Consider the following 24197-nt stretch of genomic DNA (forward strand, 5'->3'; position numbering starts at 1 on the left):
TCTCGAACATATACTGCTTTTCCCGATACGTTTCATTTATGTAATCGCATATCGGTTGTTCGGCTATTTTCATCGGCGATATATTGTACTGATTGTTGCCCAATCGACTGAATGCGATAGTTGCCTTTAGCTAGTGGTGTTTGAAAAGGGAAAATGGAATCAATTGGGTGTGGTAAAATTAGGTTAAAGAATCGAACTACCCACCGTGGTGTTATTGTAAAGATCTTCGAATATGTCCATAGTTCCGTTCAAAACGGCACAGGTGCTATTGAACTTTCGAACGCGATAATTGCTACGAAGTATGTCGAATGCTTTGGTTTGCTCGAACCCATGAAAGCTGATATCCGGTGTTATGTCTATCGACATTGCCCTCAGTGGAAAGAATAACGCAAAGTATATTTTGAACGCGACGCTGCTTACGTAGGCCATGTTGAACGGGCTGGTTCTTCTTCATAGAATTTCAAGCTACTGAAAAACGAATCGCTATTTGCTGTGATATTTAGAACTTTTCACGCCATCAGAAAATGGATATTATCAGATTGGGCAGTACATTATTCCCTTATGTCATGCAATATGAAAAATCATGTCGGATCAAAATAGTGATAATATAACATATATTAACTGTATCATTCAGATGAATACAGTGGTGTTTTGGTGTAATCTTTGCACTTATATTCTTAAATTGTTGATCTTATACCACACGCGTTCATCCAAATTTTTAATATAGTTTCTTCGTAACTAGAGATTTAGAAGTTAGAACCCTTGATGAATCTATACATATTTTTTTTTCTTTTAAACTATGGGAAAAAACTTGCTCAAGACACCTGAACATGACGGTTACGGTAGTATGGGGTTAAGGCCATTCAATTAAAGGCTTTTTTTTGGATAATGCTTTTACAAAAGTAAAAGCCAGGACTACTCTCTCCTCGACCCACTAAACACATTCCCATGGTCGCCAAACTCTTCGAATTTATTGATTTGTCTTTATTAAAGAGATTTTCAAATGGTGTCAAAGAAGCAAATAACCAAAAAACATGAGAGAATATGATGCCATTTTAAAATATCAAACTTATTACGTATATTAGGCATTAGGGTGTTCCAAAACGAAATCTATCAAAAAATCAACTTTTGAGGGTTTTTCTGATTACAAATGTGATAATTACACATGTTTCCTTCAATTCTGTTGGCACACGTTGTTCGAAGAAGTTGTAGCAAACAAGTATAGCTTTCAATTTCTACTAAAAGAATTAAGTTTTGACAAGTTTTAGCGTAGTTAGGATTTTTTTAAGTTCAAAAATAGTCGAAAAACACAAAATTGATTTGATGCACCTCTTAATTTCGATGGATTTGGCTGAAATTTTGACCAGTTACTTCTTTTAGGATGCCAATCAAAATATGGGGGTGGATTTAAGAATCAGAGAACATTTTCGAAAAGGTGGACAGGCCTAATGGTCATGGGTTCAATCCCAGCCTCGGCACTTTCGTCAGATGTTCTTTCCCCCTGAGAATAGCTGACACTGACCCTCTTCTGAGACAATGGCTCAAATGGACCCCCCAGACAACCAATATGCACATCCCAACTAACAATTACTCTTTTTACAAGCACCTTTACGACGAATTAATTCAGCATGGTGCTGAATAACATTTGGATAATTTTCAGGCACAACATTTGTTCGGGTTTTGTTCACACAAATTTGGAGAAACAATAAAGCATAGTGTTGTGTACCAACTGAACTGTTTGTTGTTTAAAACATTTTACAAACTGATAGTAAAGCTGTTATTCAGCTACTGCAAAAATGATTTAAAAAAAATAAAATGCAAAATTTTTCAATTTCTACGAGAGTTTATGATTGACACTATGTTGTGAACAACTATTTTGAAATAATAACTACAAATACATTTACCTAAATCAAGATTCGAACTCGAGACCCATCGATTGCCAGCCGCTTGCCTTCCTATCTGCGCCATCCTAGAGATGATGAATTGACGCGCTCAAATCAAAACATAAACTTCCCGTGGTTGTATAATGATTACACTTTGACTCCTATTCAGCAGTGGTGAATAATGTTCTGTTTATGGTTAACAACTGAAGAACACGTTAATTCAGCTGATGTTCAGTAAAAAAACACGTGTTTTTCATCCTGTACACTGAGTCGAAGTATGATGAAACGGAAGCGCTTATTTGACTTGTGAAAAACACATTGTACAGATACATGTTCTAATTTTTGCATGTACTTGACAAGAAACAGAAAAAGGTCTTGTTAAACTATTTTGTAAAGAAATAACTGCAAGTCGAACAAAAATATTACTAAACGCTTGAAAAGTGTTTAAATTTATAATTGTTGTTACCGATACGAAAGGTTGAACATTGGCTACTTTTTCAATTGAAAAAACATTTGTACAGTTATGTGTACAGCATAATTTTAGTTCAGCAATTATTACTATTATAAAGCAACAATTCAGCATGCATGCTGGTTTGCGGCTTGCGATTGTTAGTTGGGATATAATGAAGTTTATGTTCATGTTATACGTGCTTTTATGCGTTAAAGTTACATCGCATAAGAAGCAGTAAAAGTGCCTTATGCGTACAAAAGTAGAGGCGCTATACGTGCATTGGTGGAATAATAATAAAACTATATGACTTGAAGCGATATCTTATACGATGTACCGTATGCCCTATTGCGACGTAATTCAGCATCTTATGCGACTTAAAAATATATTTTTTTTTATGAATTTCAAATAACTCAACGTACATATGTACAGATGGGTAAATTATTGGTTAAATTGGGAAAAAATCCACAGCTCAGGTGAGATTTGAACTCACGACCCTTATTCGCTAGACAAGTGCTATACCAACTAAGCTACCGAGCCAATTAATGACCCGGCAACTTAATTGTCATAAGGCTCAATTCTAATCTCATCGATCTATATCATCTTCTCCTAAACCGCAAATATAACCATCTCTGTTGTACATCTGTACGAAGAGCGAAAGCGATTTGTTTATTACACTGTTGAAAATGCTTTGACATCCATGTGCACAACAGAACATGTGCTCGATGAACAAATTGAGATTTGAAATTATGAAAAGAAATCCACGTACTCCGGTGAGACTCGAACTCACGACTCCCAATTCGCTAGACGGGCGCTTCTATTCCTTCAAGCTACGGAGAAGATAACCATGTGCGATTGTGGAATCGAGTTCAGTTCTAGGCCTGCTGGCGACGGAGATAGTCGAGTGACTCCGTAGCTTGAAGGAATAGAAGCGCCCGTCTAGCGAATTGGGAGTCGTGAGTTCGAGTCTCACCGGAGTACGTGGATTTCTTTTCATAATTTCAAATCTCAATTTGTTCATCGAGCACATGTTCTGTTGTGCACATGGATGTCAAAGCATTTTCAACAGTGTAATTTCCCACATGGCTTGGTCAGCCAAAGCAAAATCAAGAAATTGAGATTTGTTTATTGTTTGAAACTGTATCCCTATCATACAGGCACCGCTTCCTCAACCACTTGTAGAGGAAGAACAATTGCTACCTGGAAGGCGATCAAACGCGTCGTTCGCGTTGAAAAATTATTGTAAGCTCGATATCGAACTAATGACCTCTGGATTGTCGAGCCACACTTCACACTCAACACTAAACTCTACTTATGAAACAAGCTGGTTAATTATCATGATATTCTAACTCACCTCAGAGTTTGTTGGAATGCACTTGGTTCACTTGCGCTGTACGTGTTTGGCAGGCTAAAAACGACGAAACACCATTTCCCGCACAGATTACACTGCCTTCCTCTGGCTAACGCCTCCCATTATTGATTACCACGCCAACAAAACAAATAATGATGACTTTGTAACCATAGTTATAGCTGTTCACTTTCTTGTAGCTTTTTGGCACTACATCTATGTACAGTCCAACAGCAACTCTTTAATTGTTATTACATATCAAATCGCATTATGTCAACAAAAACGCTTATAGCTCATGCGAGTTTGTATGCACACTTTACCGAGTTCATTTGTACTTTTATGTGATTTTATCTATACATCAATGCGAGTTAAATTGGCGCAATATAAAACGCACCAAGCAAAGTCGTATAATCATCGCAGTACGCAATTATGCGAATTCATTTGACTCTTTACGAGTTCGCTCGCACGCTTTTACGAATAAGTAAAGTTCATCGCAATAAAACATAAAAATATCATCTACTACGATGTACTCATACCCTAAAAAAGTTGATTTGTATTTTTATATGACTTTACTTGATACATCGTAATAAGTTCAAAAAGTAACATCATATGCGATGAAAATTGTCCGTCTGCCATACATATATGCGATAGTGACTTAAAATAGTACTTTACAGCGTGGTACAGCGTGGTTTCATATGCGATTCCTCGTTGTCTGGGCCGGATACTTGGACATCGACGAACGGCAACTCATAATGGACCCCCAAACGGACTGGAAACTGGAACAACCTATAGCCACACATCAGCTTCCTCGTGCTCATCATTCTACCATGATAGGATAGAAAGTGAAAGCGACGCAACCAATTGGATATAGTAGAATAAGAATAGAATACATTTAGGCGCTGTACAAATTGTAAGTACACCTTCCAATTGGAATCGCTCACGCAGTGCCCTAGTGGAGAAAAGAGCTGTAAATTAGGTTAAGTGATTCAAGAATAAAAGTAGCCGAAGTAGCGGCTGATTCAATACCCATTAAAAAAATCGGCATGATAAATATCATGACGAGTTTTGCCGTAACATAACTTCAACGTTACGTTTTTTATGTTCAGTGCTAATAATTATAAGTTTACGGCATGAAATCATGCCGCAAGTATTGCAGAAACTTGACGAAAATTTATGAAATCATAAGCCTCATGTATGATATTTGTACTTATAATTTATGATTTCGGAGCTTGTTTCGGATCCATCGAAAAAATATGGAAACCGCTTTCCAATCGGTTGTTTTTGCGGCCTAGGTAACACTTTACCATCGACCGAAGGACTTGGTGTGAACTCAGCAACGCATAGTCCACTGACAGTGTGCGTGAACCTCTTCCGCTATCCACCGATGGACGCTGGGTGACGACGGTGATGGGTACAAAGCTTGCACCTGTTTGTTCTGTTACATTGCTTCATGCCGTCATTTTATGTTTTTATGACTCAGCGTCATAATGTTGTATAAAGGTAAACAAGAAAAGGTTTGTCGTAACGTATTTGGCAACCATCCCTTTTTTATGAAAATTGTAAAAAATATTTATGATATTTGTCGTTTTCGTCATGATATTATGACTTGTAGTCATGATATAATGAAGCAACACATTTTATGATTTTATGACTTTTTCTTCGTCTTGTTTTTGGGAACGGGGTTTCCCTGTGGCTGTGATATTAGTGGTGGCGAAGCCAGTTATAGTCAAGATTCTGCTTTTGAGCCCGTCGATTAGGAGCACATAACCACTGAGCATTCGGATGGATATTTATCGGTGAGCTCGTTCCATTTTTCGTGTATTTGCCCAACAAGTATTGGAAGCCGTGTCATGTCTTATATCGCGTCGCGTCTCGTGAAATATTGAAAGGTTCGACCCAAGTTCTAGAGGTACCTTTTGGCAATAATATTTTTATTTCTACATTCACGAAACAATTTGGAGGGTTCGTCATCGGACATATTTTAGTAAAAAAATATCATCCAGTAATTGTTGCAAGAATTTCTCCTAAGATTTCTCCATCAAAGATTCCTCCAGGAATTCTATCAAGGATTCCTCCAGCAATTCCCAAAGGAAAACCTCCAGAAATTCCTCCAGGATTTTATCCAGGAATTACTCCAGGAACTCCGCCAGGAATTCCCCCAGCAATTGCTCTAGGAATTGATCTAAGAATTGCACGGAAACATCCTTCAGAAATTATGTCAGCAATTTCTCCAGGATTTTTTTCTGAATCTTCTAGGGACTTTTTTCAGATATACTCCCAAGAAATTCTCCAGGAATACCCTCTGGAATTTTTAAATGATTCCTCCAGGCATTTCTCCAGGGATTTCTCCTGAGATTCCTTCATGAATTGCTTCAGGGATTCCTCCGGGGATTTCTCTTCGAATTTCTCCAGGGATTCCTCCAGGAAATCCTTCGAAGATTCCTCCAGGGAATCCTCCAGAAGTTCCTCTATAGATTCTTCCAGCAAATCCTTTAGGGATTTCTTCAGAAATTCTTACAGGAAAATCTCCAGGAATACCTTCAGGAATTTTTCATGGATTCCTCCAATATTCCTCCAGGAATTCGTCTAGAGATTCCTCCAGAGATTTTTTCTCAAATTTGTTCATGGATTCCCCCAGAGATTCCTTAAGAAATTCCTTCGGGGATTTTTCCAGAAATTCCGCCAGAAATTCCTCCAGGATGTTTTCAAGGGATTTTTCCAGAAATAGAAAAATAATAGGAATCTCTTAGAATTCCTCTAGAGATTTCTCTAGAAATGTATCCAGTATTTCTTTCAAGAATTCCTTAAGTAATTCCCCCAGTCATTCCTCCAGGATTTTATCCAGGAATTTCTACACAATTTTTTTCAAGAATTTCCCTAGGTTTTTTTTTTTCAGGAATTCCTTCAATGATTTTTCCTCCAGGAATTTCCTAAGGGATTTTTTTTTCAGAAATAGAACAATAATAGAAATAGAAATACAAATCTCTCAGAATTCCTCTGTAGATTCTTCTAGGAATCCATCCAGTAATTCTTCCAAGAATTCTTCTAGAGATTCCTCCAGCAATGACCACAGGAATACCTGTAGGGGTTTTCCAGGCATTCCTCCAGGATTTTATCCAGGAACTCCTACAGGAATTCTTCCAGGAAATACCCCAGGAATTTATTCAGGAATTCGTCTAGGAATTTCTCCAGGAATTGCTCCTGGACATCTTCCAGAAACTATGTTGGCAATTCCTCCAGGAATTTCTTCAGGAAATCCTCTAGGGATTTCTTCATAGCTTCTTCCAGGAAATTCTCCAGGAATACTTTTATGAACTTCTCAGGGATTCCTCCAGTCATTACTCCAGGAATTCCTCCAGAGATTCGCTCAGGAATTGCTTCAGGGTTTCCTTCACAGATTTCTCCAGGGATATTCCCAGAGATTCCTCCAGGGAATCCTCCAGAAATTTCTCCAAGGGTTCTTCCAGAAACTCCTCCTGGAATTTCTCAAGGGATTTTTTCAGAAATTTCTCCAGCAATTTCTCCCAGAACTCCTCTGGAGATTTCACCGGCAATTCCTCCAGGATTTTTTCCAGGGATTGCTCCAAGAGTTCATCGAAGAAATTTCTCCGGAAATTCCTGCTGGGTCTTTCCATGAATTACGCCAGGAATTTGTTCAGAATTTTCTCCAGGCATATCTCCAGGATTCTCTCTAGAGATTGTCTCAGGAATTTCTTCCGGAAATCCTCCAGCAATTCCTTCGAGGATTTCTCTAAGAATTCCTCCAAGGATTCTGAAATTTCTCCAAGATTTCCTCTAGGAATCCTTCAAGAGATTTCTTCTGAAATTTTTCTAGGGATTCCTCCCAGAATTCCTCCCAGAATTTCTCCAGAACTTCCTTCAAGGAATCCTCCAGAAATTTATCTAGGATTTCTTCTAGGTTTTCTTAATGAGATCTTTTCAGATATTTCTCTAGCTATTCCTCCCATTTATACAGGAATTCCTCCAGGTAGACTAAGGATTCTACCGGGCTTCCTCCAGGCATTCTTCCAGGGATTGTTCCAGGAATTTTTCAAATGATTTCTTTAGAAAAGCCTCTCAGGTTCTCTTCAAAAATTCGTTCAGGAGTTCCTTCGGAAATTTCAGAAATCTTTCAATCATCATTTCAGGAATATACTCACCGCTACCAGCACCACGTTGATTAATGTAGATCAGGCGAGCTTTTTTTAACGTATTGTACAAAATACAACACCCCCTGACCGAAAAGCTGGCTACGCCCTTTGGAGTTTTGGATTCAGTTGAACCCTTGAATCCACGTTAATTCTAGTGCCATAGTATAGCCATAATATTAGTAGAAATAAAATTTGAAACATCTTTAGTATGAACAGATTACTAATTTATATTCATAGCCTTCCATCTTTTTCTAATAGAAGTCCCAGCCACCATCGGTGCCCATATTAGCAATGATTCATTTCCTCAACCTCCAGACAGTGCCTGCCAGTGGTGCCATGTCCTTTTCTAGAAATGAAGGCAAACCTCGCCATCTCATCGAGTGCAGTTCCATTTAAGTGCAAATATTGAAGGAAACGTCGTCGTCGTCGTCGTCGGCATCGACGGCGACAACGTCAAGCGGGAGCGCACCATTAGCTATAACGCTTTCATTCCCACCTTTCCAATTAAGTCGTCTTAAGTAGTCACCATCATCGCCAATGAACGAACGGAGGGTGGCTGTGGGAAAAATCTAAACCCCATCAACCCCGGCGTCGCCGGCAGTTATTATTAGCGTGAATCACGGCGCAGATATCCCTAGTGTTTCTGCAGCACAGAATTCCAAACAAGCAGCGTCGTCATCATCATTTTAGAAGAAAAAAACTTGTGCAAACTGTGCTTAGAGAGTAACGCGAATGTCAATGGATTAGGAAGGAGGAGAGGCTCCGCACGCCCTAGCCTCGCTTAATAAAAGTCTCAATAAATGTCGTGATCACTTGTCGCGGCGCGATCGACAGCCAACGACTTTGAAGACGCTCGACATCGCGGAGGACGCGAGGGTGACAAGGGAGAACATTATTATTATTAATTCACCATATCTGATTCGATTCGTCCGACAATTAATTCGACTCTAGTGAGCTGCTATGGCTCCACCACCACGGAGGTAATTGTGTCTAATGGCTCGGAGAACTGCATCGCTAAGTTGATTATCCATCTTCTACATTGACTGACCTGGCGTGGCGAGCATTAATTCTCACGACGCGACGTCGACGATTGACGGACGGGTCCGGTGGTGGTGCTGAAATCCATATGGATTAGGCATTGGGAGTGGAATATTAATCGACGACGACGACGACAAGTGAGTGCTGCCTTGGTCCTGCTACCATCAGGGAAATAATTGACAACGGGTTATTTCCTTCAGTAGTAGAGTTATGAGGAAGGAATTAATATACCTAGATTTTTTTTTCTCAGCCGACAGAAGTCGCTAGAAAAGTTTATCATGCTGAACGAAAGTGATTTTTTTCTGAGTAGAGAGGGCAATAAATGGTAGAACAGACTGGCTGTGTGATTGAGTTGTGCTTGAAGTGAGTGGGAATACTTAGAAATCAGGTTCATTAAGCGGCATTCCAATTCTTAAAACCTTAGCGGTAAAATTATTGGGATTCGTAACTCGAAAATCAAATAGTGGAAAATTACTGATGTAATGAAAGTATAACCTTCATATATCGTCGGTGTGACAGTATGTAATACGTACAGTAGTGCAGAAATCCATGCGATAATTCCTTGCATTTGCCAGGCCCCGTGGCGCAGTTGGTCACACATTCGCTTCTTAAACGTATGGCCGGCCATGGGTTTGATGCCCAGCCCCTGCACTTGCTATTTTTCCTCAACTGATCTCGCTTTTTCGTGGAAGTGTGTGAGGGGTGCATTGTTATTTTGACTGGTGTGCTCAGTTCCAAACAGGAGGTGACGCCCGAAATTAGTTCTCTTCCGGCCAGTTCTCGGTCATTTGGTCGAATGTCTTTTGATCGAATGCCATTTGGGCGCATGCCGTTTGCTCGATTTTTTTGCAGTCTTTCTGGAGTTACTGTAGAATGAGGACTGGAAGCATAGAGAGCATTTTCAGAATACAAAAAATATATTATTCTTGAAACAATGTAAAAATCCCCAAAAAGTCTATTGGAAGTTTCCTTCTTTTATGAAAATCATTTTCGCGATTTTTTTTTTGAAAATCACCATTTTGAAACGAGTGTTACCAGTGCTGTGAAACTCAAACAAAACTAAAACTATTAATACATCATTCAAAAACAACAGGTAATGAAAAGGCAGACCAAACGAAAATGGTTAAGCAACAATCTACACGAGAGACGATTGACACTACAACTCTTGGGAAAGGCCAAAACCCATCAATCGAAACGTCGTCGGGAGAGTAGAAAACAATTCGTTCTCGACTTGAAAACCGAAAACCACCCGATCTAGTTGAAAGCTTCATAGAAATTGATAGATACCTGATACCTGCTTCACGTGAACACTTTCACACTTTGCACTCTTCCACAATTATTATCTGAATCTAAGACTTCATTGTTAAGCCTAAGATACATGTCAGTCAACACGCATGGAGTTGAGTACTTACAGGCCGGATGTTTCCCAAAAAATCAACCTCAGTACTACATATTGCCTAAACAGTATCCAAAATCCGTGCCGTATCTGCTGTCACGGTCACCATGTGGGTGGACACACGGTGCACATGGCGACCGTGACAGCATATACATACAACTCTGAATCCAGATGGTGTTTTGGTGGCAACTCAAGACTGATGTTGGTCTGATAGTGCGGTGGTGGACATTTTTTCAGCCAAACCGAATTTCTCATACGGTTACACAAAAGCAGTAATATATTAGCCTTTTTTGGTTCTAATAGTAAAAGCAGTTCGGAATGAGCTTGGTGGTCTAGTGGCTACCGCTTCTGATTCATATGCAGAAGGCCCTGGTTTCAAGCCCTGACTTGTCCCTTTCTTCCTACTTTTTATCTTTCTCTTTACTGTCTCCATACTTTCTTCTCTACATATACATCTCATGTGTAAACGTATGTTCATAGCTATCGCAAGAACCCAGAACCAGATTGAAAAAGCCGATTCATCCTTCCATCCAACTTTCACAATACAGTGTCATGGTATCAGATAACGCCTAGAAGTTATGCAACCAAGCGAACTATGCCGCTTTACAGAAATCTTCTTACAATGATAATCTATCACTTTACGCCTGCCATCAGACGCACCAATGCACAATGGTCCATGAACCGTATTTAACTGGAAAAATATTTCCGCCTTAATAATTAGTGTTAGCTATATGCTGTCTTCGGGAAAGTTTCTTCAATTTTTTTTTTAACTTTTCTGCCAATAATGTGTACTTAGGGTGGTCCAAATGGTTCACAAGATCACGAAGTCAACTTTTGCGCTGTTTCCATAGAGCAATGCAATGTTCCTCAAACTTGAGAAACACTCAATTCTGAACAACTTTGCCGAAGAAACCATATTGCTATTTCTTATGGTTTCAGAGATATTTTTTTAAAGAAAATAATTAGGGTGACACAAAAAAAAGTTTTCTTTTCCATAACTGTTTGTACATTGATTTTTCTCAAAAACTTTGTTCCGTGCAGATTTAGTGCATTTAAAATGCCCTATTTTTTCTAAAGACAGTAAAATTCTATATCCTCAAAAGTTATTCATGGTTTTTTTTCTCAAAATTGGTTATTTTTGACACTCAGTATCTCAAAAAGACTCAAGCCGATTTCAAATCTTTTTGTCTTGCTCAAAAGGTCTTATTCTCATCTTTAAACTGTGAAAAAAAAATGATTGATAAAAAATATGACTAGATCACATAGAACAGGATCCTTAAAATATACATATTTAAGGTCAAATGATATGACTTTCAGAGACACCCAGTTGGAGTACTTTATTGTACGAGAAAATGACAAATAACTAAACTAAAAAAAAACATTATTACACTGCCTCATCCACTCTCAATTGTTCCGTGACTCAGAACACTTCCGCGGCGACCTTGCCCATAGATAATTCGATGAGATTACAATTCCGAGATCAACTTCCTACTACTACCAAGAGGTAAATGATGCATCCGCCTCCAACATCAAAGCAAAGCGACCGGCCGCCACCAAAGTGCATTCCACTGCCGCTGCTGCAGCTGCAAATGATGTGCACATAAATATCCAACGAAGTTCAACAACAACTCATCGTCACTTCATTTGTTTCATTCAGTTTACGGTGACATACGGTTGGCTGGTTGACAGACCCCTTGCCCGTCACACCATCACCATTCACATATTTACAATGCATACGTACGTATGATTGTGACTCTACCTCCTCTCCAAATGCGTTTTATGCTAATCAAATGCATTCTCATTCAATTAGTTGGCGTGACTTGTTAGGTTAGGTGACCGCAACTTTATTGTCCATCATTCAACTGATGTGATTGGAGGAATCGTTCAAGTTCCAGACACAGTTCGTTCATGTTTATTTTAAATAAATAAACTTTTTGAAATTAAACAAACAGTTTTACTCAGTGTGTCTGAAAAGAAGCAGATTAATATAAACAAAAACATGAAGTTCTAAGAAAAAGTGGAATAGTTTTTTAAAACCATGCTTACTATACCATGGGATCGATATGAAATATAAATGATTTTGACATTGAACCGAATTAGGCATACCTAACAAATAACAAACTGTTGTTGACCTGTGACTGATTCTACACCTGATCAACTGTCAACTGGGAACGGTGTCGAGTCAGATTCAGTTAGTGACAATACATGAATAAAGTCATTTCGAAATTCTTGATTACAACACGATACCTAACCTTCAAAATGTTTGACAATTATCAGATCACTTGACAGATCACATACAGGCAAGATAGAGACAAACAGTATTTTCTACTTTACCGATCTTGTTGCCGTTCTCTTTTTGCTTATGTTACAACTGTCAAGTGACCTGAGAACTGTCAAACATTTTTGAGGTATGGTTTTGTGGTGTAATAAAGAATTCCATACCAATGAGAACAATACGTTTATTTAATTATAACTTCTCGGAAACAACTTGATACATATGTATCAGTTGTAGGACTGTGACATAATCAGCACATTTCCAATTTCCCATGTACGTTTTAGATGGCATTCATGTAAATCTCAAAAATGTTGTTCACCAGTATTTGTAGAAAGTTAATGCTAAATGCTAATGTTATCTCTCATGTAAAATGTTGTTCAATAAATGTTAAATCCTGTTTTAAACAAGCTATTTCTTAGTAGTCTTGGTAACAACGAAACTTTGTATTGTAAACTTAGACCAAGCCCACTCATGGGCTCCATCAAGCGTTTTAACGTTAAGTAGAGCCTCGGACATAGAAGCGAACCGCACCGGTCGCTGCTAAGTAGAGCTCGAAAGCGAAAAGCTTACGTACGGTTTGTAGCAGGGCTTAGAATATAGAGACACGCAAAGTACGGTCTCTATCCGTAGGCTCGTGCGCTATCTCGCGTTTAGATCTCTGGGTAGCGTAAAGAGGAGACGAAAGAACATGAGTATGGATTTGTTGCCAGGTATATAGTTTCTAGAGAATGATTTTCTTGTTTTGTATGGGTAGGAATTTATTTTAGTTTGCATCAAATATTTTTTTTTTTTAAATTTTCACTTGCTTTGAAATTTTCAACCAAATAATATCATAGATCGTTACACGAATAACACAACAAATTGTCTGACATACAACTGTGATAGAGTGACAATACAAACGCAGAAAAATAATAGGTTCAAATTGACAAGCTTTGCTTGAATATGTTATGAATAAAGTTTTCCCTTCTTCCCCAATTTTAGGATCATGCATAACGAAAATGTATTGATTTTCTCTTAAAAAAAGTTACGATTCTCTTAAAAATAGTTCATAATCGCACCTTTAGACCAAGCCCACTCATGGGCTCAATCAAGCGTTTTAACGTTAAGTAGAGCCCCGAACAAAGAAGTGAACCGCACCGGTCGCTGCTAAGTAGGGCTCGAAAGCGAAAAGTTTACGTACGGTTCGTAGCAGGGCTTAGAATATAGAGACACGCAAAGTACGGTCTCTATTCGTAGGCTCGTGCGCTCTCTCGCGTTTAGCTCTCTGGGTATCGTAAAGAGGAGACGAAAGAACATGAGTATGGATTTGTTGCCAGGTATATAGTTTCTAGAGGATGATTTTCTTGTTTTGTATAGGTAGGAATTTATTTTAGTTTGCATCAAATATTTGAAATTTTCAACCAATCAATATCATAGATCGTTACACGAATAACACAACAAATTGTCTGACATAGAATTGTGATAGAGTGACAATACAAACGCAGAAAAATAATAGGTTTAAATTGACAAGCTTTGCTTAAGTATGTTATGAATAAAGTTTTCGCTTCTTCGCCAATTTTAGGATCATGCATATCGAAAATGTATTGAATTTCTCTTAAAAATAGTTACGATTGCTCATAATCGCACCTTTAGTTTTCGATTCGGCCGATCGTTTCGAAACTAATATTTGAAGAAATGTATAGTGATTCAGTGAGTGTTGCTGTTTTAACACGTACATGTTTGAGCCGGGTTTTCTACGCAGCAAGTAAAGCTTAGTTTCGCACATTTAGAAAAATGTCCAAATAAATAACTCGCGAAGTTCGTTCCGACAAGTTCCAAAATTATCGTCATCCGTCGCAGATTCCGGTGAGAAGATGTGCGTATTTTCTAACCCGAAAAGAAACTATTTGACGGTAATAAGGGACCACAAGGTTTTCTTTCTTCACTTTCCGGGCTGAGATCCTCCGCTTTGAAAGAGCTGTGCCTCGCGTTTCGTTTTGTCGTGTATATTTCAAAAAGGCAAAAGAGTTTTGGTTTGATTGCTGTTTTTGAAAATGGTGGTCGTCAGTGGGTGGTTTATTAAATATAAATTTAAAAATATAAATTAAATAAACGAGACATTAGGAAGAAAGTGTGCGAAATGGGTAACTTCACCGTCCACGCATCCTTCCTCCCCTGTAAATTCGAGAAGTACCTTGCCGAAATAAAATATTCTGTACTCCAAGTATTTCGAAGAATCATCTTTGCGCGTAAATACAACGCAGTAGACCAGGCCGCTTTGATGCATGTGTCATATCTCTGATATGCTGCATGCATCAGTATTGACAAGAAAAGTAACACGATTGCTTTCCAGGGTGATTCCGCGTATGTATGAGATTAGATAAGAGTAGTTACGATTTTTCAAAGATGCATTGACTGTACCTAACTCAACTCAGATATCATAGAAACACGACAGTTATTTCTTTTTGTAAAAACTAAATCTTGCCGATAAAAATTTTAAAAAATGTAGTCGAGCTGCCAAGTTTCACCAATTAAAATAGGCGGTGTGCAGGACTGCCATATTGTAGGTTCCTCGTTATAGAAAAAGCAAGGCGTTGGATGTTAAAATACAACAATTGTTGTGTGAAGTGCCAAAAAGGAGAGTGGGCTCATTATGTACTTTGACAAATACGCAGTCTACTTCAAGCGCATAGAATCTGCTTCCAACAAAATATTCATATACCAGCATCCAAAAGATCGCAATATATATTAAGATTTGCGAGTGATGCTTTGTAACTAAAAGGTTGTGACTGAGTATAGAATTAGCTGATGTTAAAATACACGTTAATGAAAAAAGGTTGCGCAAACTTATCGCAGACTGTTAGAAGACAGCTTCTACTATGACCAGGATTCAAAAATCTTGACCTACGCGAAGTTGTAAAGGAGACAACTACGTTATAAATGTGTTGGAAATGCAAGGGATGTAAATATTCAATAAACCTAATTATTAAAAAAGATGCTCAAAATCTCAAATTCATATACATTTCTTGCGAGAAAGGCAACATGGATATCGAAGAGATGGATATTATTTTAGATAAAAATTCAACCTACAAGCCATACAGTAAGCAACAAACATATAATTAAAAAAAAGATTGCTTGAATTCCGGGATTAAATACAGTCATACATTACAGTAGACGTTCGGTCGGTGCAAACGGTTTAACTGCAATGCTTTTTAACTGCAAGTCCGGTAAGTGCAACAAATTTGCAGTTATCGCACCGCTATCCGTCAAAACGGTGTGCCATGTTAGCCCAAATGAACAGTGGAATGAACTTTATGTTCATTTAACGTCAATTGATGGGTTGTTGACGCCTGTCTGACGTTGCAGTTATCGAATTTTGTTCGCTAAGTGAAACGTAAACATGTTGCAGTTATCGTAAACATGTTGCAGTTAGTAGCCAAACATTTGCAACGATTTTCAATTACAGTAGACGTTCGGTCGGTGCAAACGGTTTAACTGCAATGCTTATTAACTGCAAGTCCGGTAAGTGCAACCATTTTGCAGTTATCGCACCGCTATCCATCAAAACGGTGCGCCAGGTTAGCCCAAATGAACAGTTGAATGAATTTTGCATTCATTTAACGTCAATTGATGGATTGTTGACGCCTGTCTGACATTGCAGTTATCGAATTTTATTCGCTAAGTGAAACGTAAACATGTTACAGTTATCGAACGTCTACTGTATAATCAATATGCAAGTCTTATAGATATTTCGTAGATCAGAAAGGAGCTGTCTATTTATTATACGTAAGGGGATTTTTGCGATTTTTCGACACCCCCTTCCCCCTTGTAAGATTTTTTTTTTGTATGAGAACCCACAAATTTTTGTATGACGCGTAAGATTTGCCCCCTCCCTTATAAATCCTTACGTAATTAATGGACAGCCCAAAAGCAAACACTATTTTTTGATCAGTTGTCGGAAGTACATTACGAAGCCGTTTCACATTCCAGATAGAGAGTTAGACGTCAATTCCAGAGCACTTGATACTAAATCCGTTATTGTTGTTGTTGTCGTCGTGACGCGCTTGATTGCAATAAATAGCTAAGTCGTCCAAGGTGTGCGGCGTGACACCTCCGCCCGCGGTCAAACTCTTCCGGAGCTTTCCGAGGCCTGCGGATGTCATTGTTTGCTCCGTGAATGTCATCACCGTACCGTACCGACGACGGACGATGCTGATGATAATGACGCGCGACAATCAACAACGGTCAAAAGTGCCTGCTTCGCTCTTGTTTGAGTTTCGAGGTATTTGGCTTCATGCCATGACTCGATGATAATGAGCCACGGTCGTAAGCGGGCACGTCCAACCTACACCAGAAGAGTAGGTGGGTGATTGTCGGTAGGTCGGCCGGTCGGATGGACGGTAAGGTGGTGGCCCGTGTCCGATGCAGTGCGGAATTAATTGAGCGTGGAATGGAATTGTATTTATTTTTTTGAGTGTCAGCATCGGTAAATGGTGCAGTGATGTGATAGAGGCAACCCCGATTAAAGAGGTTGGATGAAATCTTTCTGCAATGCTCCTTCAAATCTTCGAGCGATCTTCTGAGGCTTCGTGGAGTTTTTCAGAAGATCATTCTGGGTCTCTTCCAGATAACTTCTAAGACATTTTTGGGGGATCTGCGAAGCATCTTCTCAGAACTATCTAAAGTTTTTGTGATGCTTCTCAGACGACCTCCGGGAGATCTTTTGGGGTTCTTCTGGAGACTTTCTGCTCTTCTAGAACTCTAGGAAAAAATATTCTTGGGTTCTTCAGGGGATCTTCTGGTGCCCTTCAAGAGCTTTACTTGGACTCTTCTAAAACTCTTCTGTGGATCATCTGGGGTTTTCTAAAGCTTCTTCTAGAGACATGCTGGGAATCTCGCATGTGATGGAATATTGTATAGATCTTCTAGAAATCGGTGATCTAGGATTCTTAAATTTTTTTGTGGAGCCGTGTATCTTGAAGGAATTCTTCCGGAGGTCTTCAGAGGACCTCTCTAGCCTTTTTTTCAAGTTCTTCTGACGATCTTCTGAGGCTCCTCGGGTGACTTTTTGGTGATCGTCCGAAGCTCTTCAAGAATTCCGTTGGAGTTATCAGGGGTTCGTCTAGGGCGGTGTTCTGGGCGAGGTGATTTTCATGGGATCATTTGGAGATCTTTTGGGGCTTTTCCAAAAATCTTCTGGGAATCTTCTATGGGTTTTCTGATATTTCTTATAAGATCTTCTGGAGATCTCCTGAAGATGTTTTAAGGGTCTTTTTAAGCTTTTCTGAGGCTTTTTGGAAGTTATTCTGGGATTTTTCTGATGCTTTTTTTTGGAGATCTTCTGGGATGTTCTGGAGATCCACGGAGTAGCAACTACGAAGTGTACGGTCACCAATGCTCATGCTCATACTCTTCTGGGATGATCTGAATATCTTCAGAGGATCATCTGGAACTCTTCTGGAAATCTACTGGGCCCTTTTTCAAATTCTTTTCACGTGCTCTTTGTGGATTATTCTGGAACTTTAACGGAGTTTTTTAGAGATCTCCTGGGGCTTTTCTGGGATCTTCTCAGGGGCTCTCCTATAGTTCTACTGGGGCTTTTCTGCTGCTTTTCATGGCATCTTCTGCGGCATTTTTCTCAATCATCTAGGGCTTCTCTGAAGCTCCTCTTGAAATCTTCCATGGCTCATGCAGAGCTCTAGAAATAATCTTCTGGAGGTTTTCTGGGCTCTTCAGGGGACCACGTGAGCCTCTTCCGGCGATCTTATGGGGCTGATCTTGGGCTTCACATGGGCCGTTCTGGTGGTCATCTGAAGTTCTCCAAGAGATCCATTGTAGTTTTTCTGGGGTTTATCAGGGTTGTTTTTTTTCTGGAGATCTTCTGTGGCTATTCTGGAGGTTCTCAAGGGATCTTCTGCAGATCGCATAAGGCTTTACTAGGCGAGTACTGGAACTCTTTCCGAGATTGTCTTTGCAAAAACTGGTGATCTTGTGAGACTTTTCAGGAGATCTACTTGGCATTTTCTGGATCTTTACAGGGGGCTTTCAGGGGATCTGCTGGGAAACTTCTATAGCTTTTTAAGATTTCTTATGTGATCTTCTAGAGAACAGCTCTTCGAAGAATCTCCTGCAGCTTAGCTGCGGGGTTTTGGGGCTGCTGTGGGATTCTTTTGGAGCTTTTCTTTAGATCTGCTGGAGAGATCTGGGGACATCTGGGGCTCTTCTGGAGATCTATTAAGCCATTTTTAAGGCTTTTAATGGGCTCTTAAGGCATTTTTCTTGGACTTCAACACAGCTCTTTTAGGAATTTTCTGGGAATCTTCAGGGTTTTTTTTCCAAATCTGCTGGAATTCTCCTAGTGCTTTTCATGGGATTATTTAGACATATTCTGAGGCTTTTCAAGGAACCTCTTGGGTCTCTTCTGTCAATAATTAGGCGAGTACTGGAGCTCTTCTGGTTTTGTAATGAGATCATCTGGAGACCTTCTGGCACTTTTTGGGAGATCTGCTGGGCATTGTCTGGATTTCTGCAAAGGCTTCCAAAGGCTCTTCTGGGAATCTTCAATGGGTTTTCTGAGATTTCTTCTAAGATCTTCGGGGGATCTCTGAAGTTATTCAAGGGATTTCCAGAACCTTTTCTGTGGCTTTTTGGGGATGTTTTTCTGGATTAATCTAGGGGTCTTCTCGGGATCTTGAGGAAACCATCTGGGGCTCTTCTGGAGATCTACTGGGTCTTTTCTAGAGCTATTCCTGGGTAACTGGCTGCTTCGGGAACCTAAACATCAAGCTCTTTTGGGGATGTTCTGCAGTAGGGCATCTTCTGGGGCTTTTCTGTGGATTTTCTGGGGTTGTCTAAAACTCCTCAGGGAATCTTGTGAAGATCTTCTAGGGCTTAGAGCTTCTCAAAAGATATGCTATAGGTCTTCTAGGTTTTTTTTTGTTTGGAAATCTTCTGGAGCTTATAAGAAGCTCTTGCAGGAATCTTCCGGAGATCTTCTGGGGCTTCTCAGGGAACCTCTTGGATCGCTTCTGGAGCTCTTCTAATGAAATTCTGAGGCTTTTCTGCTGTTTCTTTGGGAACCTTGTGTGGTGAACCTTCAGAGATCCATTGGAGCTTTTCAGAAGCTTATCAGTGGTTCTTCTGGGGGTCTTAAGTAGATTTTCTGTGGTTTCTAAATGGAACTTTTGAAGATCTTCTGAAGTTCTTCCAGGGGTCAATTGGAGGTCTTTTGAGACGTTTTATAAGATCTTCTAGCATATTTAATGGAATTTCCTGGGCATTTTCTGGATTGTTTCCGGGTGATCTTCTGGAAATATTATGTGGCTTTCTGGAGTTTTTCAAGAATGTTCTAAAAACATCCTTAAGCTTTTCTAGGACTGTACTGGAGCATTTATGTGACTTTCCAAAGCAAGTTTCGGGGTTTTTTTTTTCTGGAGATCTTCTGAGGTTCTTCCGGGGTGCTACTGGGAATTGCCTGAGGCTCTTATTAAATTCTCCTGCGGCTTTAATGGGGCTCTTTTGACTAACTTCCAGGGATTTTTCGTGGTTCTACTAGGACTGCTAAGAAAATCGTCTACGGCTTTCTGTGTCTTCTCAGGAGATAATTAAGTGGTCTTCTGGGGAACTTCTGGTGCTTTTCTGTAACTCTTTTTGGAATCTGATGAGGATTTTCGGGAGCTCTTCTGAAAATCTTTTATGGCTTTTCTGCGTTTTTTCAGCGGATCTTCTGTAGGCCTCTTGAAGCATTTCTAAATGCCTTCTAAACATTTCCATCCGCTCAGAAATTCTTCTGAGTCTTTTCTGGGGTTTTATGAAGTTCTGCTGAGGTTCTTCAGGGGATCATCCGTAGTTCTTCTGGTGTTTTTCTGGGGACCTGCAGAGATTCATCCTGAACTTGTCATGGGATTATCCTCTGTGGCTTTTCTGGGGGTTTCTCGGAGTATATTCTGAAGAATTCTCAAAGTTTTTTTTGTTAAGGATCTACTAGGGCTTTTCTTCGACTTTTTGTGGAGGTTTTCTGGGGCGTTTATGAAGCACATTTTGAGTTCCCCTATGACATTTCTATGGTAGTTCTGGAGTTCTTTTGAGACTGATCTGGAGATCTGTTGGGACTTCTCAAGGACTTTCAGGACTTCTGGGGCTTATATGGAGTTCTTAACGAAGTCTTTTGGAACTCTTCAGAGGATGTTTTGAGGTTCTTCTAGTGCCTTACTGGGTACTTTTATGTGACCTTCTGGTGCTTTTCGGCGGTTTAAGGGATCTTCTGTAGTTTAGTTTGGGTTTCTCAAGGGATCTCCTGGAGATTTCTTGAAGTTTTTTCAAGGTTCCACTGGAACATTCCTGGGGCTTTTCAGAGGAATATTCTTCAGGGGCCTCTCTTGAGGTTCTGGTGGTCATTTTTTTTTAATTTTCTGGGGATCTATTCGAAGTCTTCTGTGATTTTTCTGGGGTTTATCCCCTTGAGATCTCCCAAAGCTTTTTTTTATGGATCTACTGGAGCTTTTTAGGGGCTGTTGAGATGCTGCTTTGAAATTTTTCTAGGTTCTCCTGTGATTCTTCTAGGGTTTTTATGGAGCAATTTTGGAGATTTTGCAGGGCATGTCTATAGATCTTCTGGAGATCTTTTGGGACATTTCTGGGGATCTGTTTTCTGAGGGTGCATTTTCTAAAATTTTCAAGTACTTTTCAATGGATCTCCTGGACAGCACTTCTGGGAATCATCTGGGAGTTTGACCGAGGTCTTGGTGTGATTTTCTCCAGTTTTTCTGGGCTTCTTATAAGAACGTTTGCGACTTTTCTGGCGATCTTCTGGTTCTTCAGTGAAGCTCTGTTGGGGATCTACTGGGGTTTTCTGGGCTTTCCAGGGGACCTTCTGGAGTTTTCGTGGGCTTTTCTGTAGATCTTCGAAAACACTTCAGGGGCTTTTCAGGAGACCGTCTTGGATTCTTCTGGGCTCTTTATGGAGCACTTTTATGGATTTTTTAGAGATTTTCTTCAGGTTTTTCGATAGCTGCTCAGGGTATTTTGTGGGTATCTCCCATAGATTTTATGAAGACTTACGAGGACTTTCTGACGGGGATGTTCTGGAGAACTTCTTCTATGGATATGCTGACCATTATTTCAGACTTTTCTAGTGATGTTCTGGAGATCACCTGGAGCTTTTGAGCGTTCTTCCTGAGATTTCTCAAAGCTTCGCGGGAATGTTTTGGAGGCTTCTCAGGGATTTTCCAGGGGTTCTTCTGGAAAGCTGCCAATCTAGCTCTTGGCATCACTTGAGGCTACAAACCTACAAACTTCTGGTGCTGTTTCTGTTTCTGTTCTGTTTCTGTTCTGTTTCTGTTCTGTTTCTGTTCTGTTTCTGTTCTGTTTCTGTTCTGTTTCTGTTCTGTTTCTGTTCTGTTTCTGTTCTGTTTCTGTTCTGTTTCTGTTCTGTTTCTGTTCTGTTTCTGTTCTGTTTCTGTTCTGTTTCTGTTCTGTTTCTGTTCTGTTTCTGTTCTGTTTCTGTTCTGTTTCTGTTCTGTTTCTGTTCTGTTTCTGTTCTGTTTCTGTTCTGTTTCTGTTCTGTTTCTGTTCTGTTTCTGTTCTGTTTCTGTTCTGTTTCTGTTCTGTTTCTGTTCTGTTTCTGTTCTGTTTCTGTTCTGTTTCTGTTCTGTTTCTGTTCTGTTTCTGTTCAGTTTCTGTTCTGTTTCTGTTCTGTTTCTGTTCTGTTTCTGTTCTGTTTCTGTTCTGTTTCTGTTCTGTTTCTGTTCTGTTTCTGTTCTGTTTCTGTTCTGTTTCTGTTCTGTTTCTGTTCTGTTTCTGTTCTGTTTCTGTTCTGTTTCTGTTCTGTTTCTGTTCTGTTTCTGTTCTGTTTCTGTTCTGTTTCTGTTCTGTTTCTGTTCTGTTTCTGTTCTGTTTCTGTTCTGTTTCTGTTCTGTTTCTGTTCTGTTTCTGTTCTGTTTCTGTTCTGTTTCTGTTCTGTTTCTGTTCTGTTTCTGTTCTGTTTCTGTTCTGTTTCTGTTCTGTTTCTGTTCTGTTTCTGTTCTGTTTCTGTTCTGTTTCTGTTCTGTTTCTGTTCTGTTTCAGTTCTGTTTCTGTTCTGTTTCTGTTCTGTTTCTGTTCTGTTTCTGTTCTGTTTCTGTTCTGTTTCTGTTCTGTTTCTGTTCTGTTTCTGTTCTGTTTCTGTTCTGTTTCTGTTCTGTTTCTGTTCTGTTTCTGTTCTGTTTCTGTTCTGTTTCTGTTCTGTTTCTGTTCTGTTTCTGTTCTGTTTCTGTTCCGTTTCTGTTCTGTTTCTGTTCTGTTTCTGTTCTGTTTCTGTTCTGTTTCTGTTCTGTTTCTGTTCTGTTTCTGTTCTGTTTCTGTTCTGTTTCTGTTCTGTTTCTGTTCTGTTTCTGTTCTGTTTCTGTTCTGTTTCTGTTCTGTTTCTGTTCTGTTTCTGTTCTGTTTCTGTTCTGTTTCTGTTCTGTTTCTGTTCTGTTTCTGTTCTGTTTCTGTTCTGTTTCTGTTCTGTTTCTGTTCTGTTTCTGTTCTGTTTCTGTTCTGTTTCTGTTCTGTTTCTGTTCTGTTTCTGTTCTGTTTCTGTTCTGTTTCTGTTCTGTTTCTGTTCTGTTTCTGTTCTGTTTCTGTTCTGTTTCTGTTCTGTTTCTGTTCTGTTTCTGTTCTGTTTCTGTTCTGTTTCTGTTCTGTTTCTGTTCTGTTTCTGTTCTGTTTCTGTTCTGTTTCTGTTCTGTTTCTGTTCTGTTTCTGTTCTGTTTCTGTTCTGTTTCTGTTCTGTTTCTGTTCTGTTTCTGTTCTGTTTCTGTTCTGTTTCTGTTCTGTTTCTGTTCTGTTTCTGTTCTGTTTCTGTTCTGTTTCTGTTCTGTTTCTGTTCTGTTTCTGTTCTGTTTCTGTTCTGTTTCTGTTCTGTTTCTGTTCTGTTTCTGTTCTGTTTCTGTTCTGTTTCTGTTCTGTTTCTGTTCTGTTTCTGTTCTGTTTCTGTTCTGTTTCTGTTCTGTTTCTGTTCTGTTTCTGTTCTGTTTCTGTTCTGTTTCTGTTCTGTTTCTGTTCTGTTTCTGTTCTGTTTCTGTTCTGTTTCTGTTCTGTTTCTATGTGAATCTTCAGCAGACCATGTGGTAGACTATTGGGGGTTTTACTGGAGTTCTCCTCAAGGCCTCTTGCGATGTTTTAGTGATCTTCTGGACATCATTTATGGGGTGTAACTCTCTGGATCATCTTGAGCTTTTCGAGGGTTCTTTGTAAGCTTTTCAGCGTGTTTTTTTTAAATTTCTTTTGGAATCTACTACAGTTCCAGTAGAATCATCATGATCGAGTTCGAACTTCTACAGCTTGCTCGATTTCTACTCGGGTACTCGCCACCGCTATCACATCCATTAAACCCAATCAACCAAAGGTCAAGTTTGGTAGCGTGGATGTTCCACACGCGAAACAACCTCACGCCTAGCTAACCGAAACGGAAGGCAATAAAAATGTCCGAACGATCGAAGATGATGGACAAATTGAAAATCTAATGACTTCCACAATGCCGTGTTTGTTTGCCTTACCTACACGAGCTAACTAGTAAGGCAGTCATTCCAATGGGTTCACTATATATCGAATCGATCCATTCTGGGAGGTGTGTTTAAAATTTGCATTAGCTTTAGTCACATCAGCATCAGCAGCACAGCTGATGTGATCAGTTGCTTTATTATACAATTTAAATTA

The 24197-nt window shown here is 39.5% G+C and overlaps 1 protein-coding gene and 1 non-coding gene across 2 annotated transcripts in view; one reads left to right on the forward strand and one right to left on the reverse strand.

The window, feature by feature from the left end:
- The window catches only part of LOC109422128 (uncharacterized), a 432211-nt gene that overhangs the window by 32373 nt on the left and 375641 nt on the right, over window positions 1-24197 (forward strand). The window lies entirely within an intron of this gene.
- On the reverse strand, window positions 2800-2871 carry Trnaa-agc (transfer RNA alanine (anticodon AGC)). The gene has a single exon. It is a non-coding gene; the product is annotated as a tRNA-Ala (tRNA).

This window comes from Aedes albopictus, chromosome 1 (assembly GCF_035046485.1).
Source record: "Aedes albopictus strain Foshan chromosome 1, AalbF5, whole genome shotgun sequence".
Taxonomy (NCBI): Eukaryota; Metazoa; Arthropoda; class Insecta; order Diptera; family Culicidae; genus Aedes; species Aedes albopictus.